At 37.7% G+C, this 6,826-nt stretch overlaps 1 protein-coding gene across 1 annotated transcript in view; it reads right to left on the bottom strand.

Moving 5' to 3' along the window:
- LOC107695806 (desert hedgehog protein A-like) overlaps window positions 1–213 on the bottom strand; it is a 5,538-nt gene extending 5,325 nt beyond the window's left edge. Inside the window, exon 1 of the mRNA XM_016495860.1 lies at window positions 1–213. This exon is cut by the window's left edge and continues 649 nt beyond it. The gene's annotated coding sequence lies outside the window, so the exon portion shown is untranslated.
- Between the last annotated feature and the right edge of the window lie 6,613 nt (window positions 214–6,826).

Here is a 6,826-nt window from a genome sequence, read left to right on the forward strand (position 1 = left end):
CGTGCAGAGATGGATTGATCGCATTCTCGTTCTCGTTTGTAGATACTGACATAGCAACAGGTGCTTCATAACCATCATCCTACTCCACCTTGGACAGCTCCGCGCGAAACTGGGTTTTCTGCAATAAGGTTCACAGCGCGCGTCTCTGCTGGTCCTGCCTGATAGTCGCGCTCAAACATACTTTCATTCCTTTACTGTCTGAGTGCCCTGATTCTGCTTCAACATGTGTTTGCTCCCGCTTTTAACCGTTGCGCTCGGACCATTAAATATTTGTGACCGGACAAAGATCGCCCTCCCTTCCTGCGCGCGCTCCGGGACAGTAGCGTGCGTTTGCAGTCATGCAGTTGTGAAGTCATTACAATGTATTGTAACGAGTGCGGGCTACTTTCCTGTGCGCTGTATTTAACAGCATATCTACATGCTGCTACAACGGAGAAAGTCGGAGAGACTTAAGCTATATAAATCAATATTTCTCAGGATCGGTTTATGATTAAAAATACATTTCTATACAGTTTACTGTTTTGGATACAAAAACTTCGTTGGCCATTTCCACTGTTAATGGCTATTAAAAAGGCCTTTTGTGACAACATGCCCTAATGGTATTTGCTATTAAACAAATTTGGTATAGAAACAATTTTCACTCAGAAATTGTTAGTAAATCTCACAAGTAATTACAAAGAATGCAAAATGAAATTGTGAAGTTAAATGTACTCCAATTATTATTAAAAAAAAAAAAAATTTTTACAGCAAAAAAAACATACAAACATGACAACTTGCCTGGACCTCACATTTAAGAAAAATGCTGTTGTCGTGAGAACACAGTTTAAGCGTTTTGTTAAAATCAACCTCCATTATATAGTTGACACTTGCATTAATTATTCTAATTAATTATTTAAATGAATTAAAAATATTCTAATTATTCTAAGAGAGTTTTTCAACACCAATGCTAAGGAAAAAAAATGTATGGAAACAAAAGCTAGTCCTTTAAAGGGGTCATATGATGCTTTTTTAAAGATCATTATTTTGTGTATTTGGTGTAACAGAATATGTTGACATGCTTTAATGTTCAAAAAACACATTATTTTTCAAATATTGTACATTATTGTAGGTCCTCTATGCCCCGCCTCTCTCAAACGCTTCGTTTTCTACAAAGTCCCTCCTTCCAGACAAGCGCAGTCTGCTCTGATTGGCCAGCTGACCCAGTGCATTGTGATTGGCCGAACACCACAAGCCCTCGTCGGAAATGTAACGACCCTTACCATAATCGCGAGCTTCATCTTTCAAAATAAATGTAGACAGAGCCCGAAAGGGGAACAGAGTCGCGTGACAGACACAGTGATGAAGCTGGTATGTGTTTGCAGTACACAAGCCACGGTTAAGACAGCTGACGTGCTATGATTTCTGACAGGCAGTTCACTCTCCTGTGATGTGACCCTGTTCCCCAAATCGCATCATATGACCCCTTTAAATCACATAGACTTGTGACAACTAGCCCCAGTCTCCTCTCTGCTTAAAACTACCCATTCACTCAATCAGCTTGTTGTGTATTTAGATGCAGGTGAGGGTCATTCACATGAATCTAAGCTTCACTGACAGCTTCCTGCTGAGAGATAACAGAGTCATTTCTGTGACTCATTCATTTCTCTCTCTTTGTTTTTCTCCTGAAGCAGAAGACACTGGCTGACACATGCGCCTTGTGCCGAGAAGACCTCTGGGCTGTTAACACCCATGTTTTATCAGCTTCGTAATTATAAACCACCTCAGAACAATAGTTCAAAATTAGAAGACTATACAAATATCTGAAGTCAATATGGCAATGTGAGCAAGAGGAAGAAAAATAAAGAGCAGCAAAATATCAAAATGATTTCCGTTGACCTACGTTATGCATCCAGACCTTTGGCATCTCAGACAATTAATTCACACACACAGATAAAGCATGCAAAGGTTAAGGCTCTTAGGAAATCTACCAACTTTTAAACAATACTTTCAGTAATTTTCAAGTTTCAAATTTTTCCAAAAACGTTCATAAAATTGTATTTTTCAGGTTTAAATTAGTGAATCAGAGATGTTTTCATAATAATGCACAAAACAGCTATAAAGCAAGATATTATTTGTTTAGTAGTTTAGTGCAACATGTTCGATAAAGCTGACCTTAATATTTTATACTAATTTTCCTTCGATATGTATCTGTTTTAAACGTCTAAATTCCATTAAATCACCAATTTTCTCAGACTAATAGACAAAAACGGCTATAAAATATGCTCATTTGTGGTGAAGTACTTATGCAACATGTTTAATAAATTTGAACATACACTTTTATATCAATTTCCTCTTGTAATATGTGTTTGTTTTAAACTTTTAAATTACATTTTTAAATGACCAGTTTTCATTGCAGTCTCAGACTGAGACAAAAACATAAAGTAAGATATATTCAGTTGTGTTCGAGTAATAGTTATGCAACATTTAATAAATGTAAACTTAATCGCTTATATTACTTTTCCTTCATAATACTGTATATCTTTGTTTTAAACTTTTCAAAAACTTTATTTTCAGGTTTAAATTATATTTTTAAATTAATGTTTTTCATTGTAGTCTCAGACTAACAGAAAAAAAGCAGCTATAAAGTATGATATTATTTTGTGTTCAACTAGTTTATGCAACATGTTAGAATAAATCAAAGATCCATCCTGATCATGCAATAGGTCATATTTTATGTACCTCTGAAAATCAGATGTACAGATCTGTGGTTCAATCACATGTCCCAGCCACCACAAATAGCAAATGTGGGGAAAACCTTAATCACAAGTACAAAGGCTTTCAAGAGCACAATCAGTGATACTGACATTCCGCCGAGGGGAAATAAGAGAAAATAGCTGCCATTAAACATTAAAGGGAGATGACAATAAAAATAAACACAACTGTTTCAAAATAATTGTTATTAGTATTTCTGCATCCCCCCACCCTCTAGCCTCTTTAGCGACCCCACTCCCCCACTTCAGGATGGGAGTATATAGAACAGTGAATGGCTGCTGAGTTTCCTGAGCAGCCACAGCACAGAAAATGAGATCTTTCCTGCCAGAGTTACTCTGGCCCTCATTTTCCCGTTACAGATGAATCGTGACTACACCTGGCCTTATAATAGTAAAGTGCCATTGAGCTCATGCTACCTTACTTGGCATCAGCAAAATTAGTTGCTGCATCATTCGCAAAGCCCTCGATTCTAAAATTGCCTCGAATAGTCAGCTGATCATTGGGGCTGATGGTGTTCAATCAATCATGTCAGATGTTACAGAGCATGTTTATGTAAGACGGGCCTATAAATAAGGCCGAGCCACTTAGATTTAGTAGGAAAATGCTGACTAGACACTATTCTGCATACGTTTCCTGAGACAAAAGCTGTTAGGGTTGCCGAGAAGAGTCAAGGAGCTGACACCGATTATGACCCACCACCATCGGTCAATTCAGTCGTCCCTCACCCTGTTATCAGTGCAGGAAGAGGCAGGGCGGTGTGTCGGACTGTGCTATGCTAAAACCACATGATTTCTGGCTTCAGCGCCAACATACGGCTTCATAGGCTGTCCCTTACCTTAAATAACATGCTTATCGCAGTCCAGAGCAATGTGACAGGGGATCATGGATAAACAGGATCATCTGTCATAGGTGTACATAGATACACCATGCCGCATTATGGCCTGGTTTAGTCGTCATGTCATGTGCCTTCTATATATGCATGCTCTGTGCTTTTCTAAGAGACTGAAATTTGCCTATATAATAATTGTCATAATACAACAACCGTGACAAAACAATAGCAGATCAGGGTGGAGCTTCCTGAACCGAAACAAATAAGTTACAGTTCAAGAGAAGAGAATATTATTGCAGACAATATACTGTACCTGCTATCATGCTGACCAGATTTAGAAACATGTTTTTACAGCAGTGAATAACTAACTCGACCAGGAAAACACAAGATAAAACAGGACAACTTCATGTCTTGCTTTTTTAAGAATAATTCATATATTACACAAAACACTCATTCTTTCGGCCTAAGTATTTATTGGAAAAAAATGTGAATGTCACTTTCAGGGCTCTGTACTGTAAAAAACGTGTGTTTATAATGCCTAGAAATAGTGAGTCATTGAATCGTTCACTCAAACAATACGGTCAAAACACAGATTGATTCAAATGACTTGTGTCTTATGCCAAAAATGTTATGCTATAGTAGCACTGTGTGGTTCTGAATTCAGCATCTGTCTTTATGAGTGGATCATTGAATCATTCACTCAAATGATTCATCAAAACACTGCTTAATTCAGCAACGAAACACCTTTGCTGCGTTTTGTTTGGATACAAACTTCAGTTCATGTGCGGTGGCTTAAAATAGATAAAGTAGTAAATATCAAAAGTATCAAAGCAGTGTCAAAATGTAACCCCAATATTTAGTATTAATGACATCTAAACGAAGATTTGCGAAACACCAAGGCTTTCTCTCAACTGTATTTTGCTTGCCGACATGGTGTTGTCTACTTAGTGGTCAACAATATGAATAGCACATATCAAACATGCTTTGTCCTGTTACAGCTGCAGTACTGCAACCAAACCTTTATTATATTTTATTTGTCAAAGAGATTAAGTCGTTTGGTGTACACCTCGTTCAGGCCCACCTGAAGGACATCACTGGACCCTTGCTGGATCCTCTTCAGGAATTAAACATACTAACTACTAGATATAATATCTGCATGTTGTAACCATGCCCTAGGCCTATTTTATATCTATTTTTATATATCTATATATAAAAACAAAAAACTTTTTTTTTTTTTGCTTGTGGTTCTCTGGCAAAACACCTCTGTGTGAGAAAGGCTGCTGAGTGTGTGAAGGGAGTGTGTCATGAGAGTGTGAAGGGAGTGTGTCATGAGAGTGCAGGGTGGGTGTGGATGTGGCGTTGCAGGCGGGCAGCGCCGCTCATTATCAGTTGATTAGCAAGTCTTTTCCGGCCGCGAGTTTTCAATTTTCCAGAAGAAATAATATCTTCTAATGCACTTTGGCACACACTTCAAACAACCGTCAGGAAAGCTAATCTGCCTATTTTCCTCTTCATTCTTGTGTTTTGACAATAACGATAGGCTATCTCAACCTGTGAAAGACTGCCTTTCTTCCCCTTGTCTGATATGATTGATTTGGACCAGCCAAAAGCCCACTGCTGATCAACAAGAGTGACATGCGTCCACCCAATTTTGTTGAACTAAATGTTTCTGAGGTCAACTGAAATTGAGAGGACAAGTCCTATGCCATCATTGTAAGCACATCGGTTTGTTAGGTTTACATTTTATATACATTTCCTTCATAATATTTTGTTACATATATTTCTTAAAAAAATTATTTTGTTTAATTTACAGATTTAAAATTACATGTGGAATCACATACAGTGGGTACGGAAAGTATTCAGACCCCCTTAAATTTTTCACTCTTTGTTATATTGCAGCCATTTGCTAAAATCATTTAAGTTAATTTTTTTTCCTCTTTAAGGGGGTCTGAATACTTTCCGTACCCACTGTATATTCAATGTTCTCATACTCCGGTTACAGACAATGAAAAATTTGCCAGATTAAATTGCTAAACATAAATATGTAATATTTGTTTGATTAGGCCTATTGCAAAGTGGTTTAATAAACGCTAAATATTAATTGTATGTTAAATATATAATAAATCTTAAATGTTATTTTAACTTTTGCTTGTCATAACTTCTGCTTAAACTCACTGCCTAAAAATGGCAGTTTCGGTAAAAACTTCTTGGTAAAGTTGTTTTAGCAGAGGAAATTCAACGATAAAAAATCTCGAGGACATCCAACAAAGCGCACAAGAAACGGAGAGAAAACAATAATCAAGACAGACAAATCATAATCAGAGGCCGGGATTTATTTTTCTGCTTAAGAGAAAAGAAAAAAAAGAAAAGGAAATGAACACTCAACGAGGAAAACGGATGGACAATATAGAGGTGGGGGGTGAAAGCAAGTGGCTTGCACTCTCCTGATGATGATAGGGCTTTTATCTGCCATGGGCATCCGTTAGGGGAAAGCACAGGATGGGTCAGCCGCGGCGTCTCTACGGGCCTGCTGACAGACCCGGGGCAAAATAAAGACCCCGATTAAAGCCGGCCAGCTATGGACGGAGGGACAGCTGGGGGTAGATGCATGGACAGACAAGCACACTAACACCAAAGCTAAACATAACCACCACGGCACCATTAAAGCAGTGGTCAGGTGCTCCAGATGGCAAGAAATGTATGCTGACCTCTATGGAAAGGTCTTTAGCAGACCCAGAACCAAAAATGGGTTCAAAATGACTCACAAATGACACATTGGTTGGAAAAACCGGTGTAAACACATGTATTTTTCTTTTCTCTGCATTTCGAAGGGAATGAGGACAAATGGTTTGTCACAGTTGCTAACTTGCATTAAAGGATGCAGCTGGATTTTTCCAAGCAAACAATTAAAATGTCAACAATTTCTTTTTTTTTTAAATGAGTAATGCTCACTGTATTTTCTTTGTTCCCTCTACTAAAGAAGTAAAATAGACATCCATATATGATCCAGTAATGCAGGACAGTCTGTCATCATGAATCCAGTTTTTCTGAGCTGTAAAAATGCATTTTGTGACAATAGAAAAATACTTAAAGGGATAGTTCATCCAAAAATTAAGTCATCATTTACTTATCCTCACAATGTTACAAACCTGTATTAACACACAAGATAATATTTTGAAAAATATCTCAGTGTTGTCAGTGGGGTCTATTGTTGTTTTAGACCCCAAACGGTCTTCAACATTCTTC

This window comes from Sinocyclocheilus anshuiensis, unplaced genomic scaffold (genome assembly GCF_001515605.1).
Source record: "Sinocyclocheilus anshuiensis isolate Anshui unplaced genomic scaffold, SAMN03320099.WGS_v1.1 scaffold234, whole genome shotgun sequence".
Lineage (NCBI taxonomy): Eukaryota > Metazoa > Chordata > Actinopteri > Cypriniformes > Cyprinidae > Sinocyclocheilus > Sinocyclocheilus anshuiensis.